Source organism: Frankliniella occidentalis, unplaced genomic scaffold (genome assembly GCF_000697945.3).
Source record: "Frankliniella occidentalis isolate FOCC.00 unplaced genomic scaffold, Focc_3.1 Scaffold577, whole genome shotgun sequence".
In the NCBI taxonomy this organism is placed as follows: Eukaryota; Metazoa; Arthropoda; class Insecta; order Thysanoptera; family Thripidae; genus Frankliniella; species Frankliniella occidentalis.
The window spans coordinates 7,114-8,700 of NW_026267693.1; the positions used below are offsets into that span (position 1 = coordinate 7,114).

General features: G+C 34.6%; 1 long non-coding RNA gene across 1 annotated transcript; it reads left to right on the top strand.

The window, feature by feature from the left end:
- Positions 1-6: 6 nt before the first annotated feature.
- Positions 7-1,384, top strand: LOC113214612 (uncharacterized). The gene is made up of 2 exons (XR_003303826.2): positions 7-668; positions 753-1,384. It is a non-coding gene; the product is annotated as an uncharacterized LOC113214612 (long non-coding RNA).
- The last annotated feature ends 203 nt before the right edge of the window (positions 1,385-1,587 follow it).

Below are 1,587 nucleotides of genomic sequence, written 5' to 3' on the forward strand. Positions count from 1 at the left end.
AAGAAAAATGAGCGGTGTAAGTTGTTGAACTTATCATATGGTTTTGTGTTAAATAAACCAGGTTGTATGCATGAATTCAAAGGTACACTGTACCATTAATTAATTAATAACTCATGATTTTCTTCTCATTTTGTTTCATGTTGTGGATGCACATTTGAGAAAACTTCAGTAACATACTGGTGTTGGGCCATGCTAGAAACAAATCATCCTCTTGAACCAATTCTCTGGTGTCAGGTTTATCAGGGTCGCACCGTTGACTTTTACTCCTGTTTGTAAATTTAATTGTCTTCAAGAGGCCAATTTTCATGTATCAGCATTTTTCATTCATTCATTTAAACTTGGTGTTGTCCACTTCAATTCATGTGAAGCTTGTATTGGCTCTGTTAAAATTTAAAGTAAGTGTATTTACAGCAAATTTGTTTCAATATGACTTTGGGGAAGTCTCAGAAACTATTTGATACCTCTCCGTTGTTCTTTAATGCTTAATTCTGAAGAGAATTTGTACTACAGTGTTCATGAGCTGACCAAGCATAGACTCTAAAGGATAAAGCTCAGAAAGGACTCCAACTTTCTATTGAAGACAAACTGGATAAAATCATCCTCGCCCTTAACTTGAAAAATAATTTCTATTGGATTTGGGTCACCATCACCATAAAATATGTAAATCGGTAAGTATATTTTCCCTTAAAGCTTCATTTGTCCATATTCCTAATTTTTTGTTGAACTTTAGGATGAACCTTGTGTCATTACAGCTGCCTGTAAACGTCGTTATGATGAAACTCATAATCCCAAGGCTGTCACTTCTGGTGTTAGTTGGTGGCTCCGCAGCAGGCCCCAAAAAAAGGACAATTAATCTTACCGTAAGGTAAGATTCATAAGTTCGTTGCATGTCGCTTTTGTTTTTTTTTCTTTTTGTATTTAAAACAAAAAAAATTGTTGCTTTTCTGTTGTAAACTAAATAATTTCACGTTTCTGTTTTCTTCAAAGTTGTGCCGTTCTGTTGGATGAAAGACAGTTGTCCTTTTTTTGTTTTTGTATTACCTTGCTTGTTCATCTTGCTTGTTTATCTTGCTTGTACTGCCGCTTAGTCTGGTATTGACTTGCTTTGCTTTATGATGTTGCTTTGTATCGTACACTTGCACTTTTTTGTTTGTTTGTTAAAACATAACAAAACATAAGAGTTTTGCTTTTCTATTAAAATTTTGTAATTGCTTGTACTGCTGCCTTGCTTTGATTTGGTATGCAGGTGCTTAGTATACTTTAATTTTTTGGTTCCTGTGGATTAATTATCATGTTATTTCGATTGAATTATATTTTGTTGGAGACTTAATTGTTTTCTTCTACAGGTTTTTCTTTAATAAATTAAACTGATGACAATTATGTATATCTAGTTTCCTTTTCTGACACTTTTCCTATACACTGCACCATTATTTGAATACAATCCAATATTAAATTTAAAAATACCGCCTGCATTTGAGCGTCGTGGGACCGCCCGTAAAGCGTCACAATTGCGCTTATCGAGGCGCCAGATATGCGCTCTTAAACCACCTTTTACGCGCTTTTCATGGGCGCTACGAAATGCGCTTT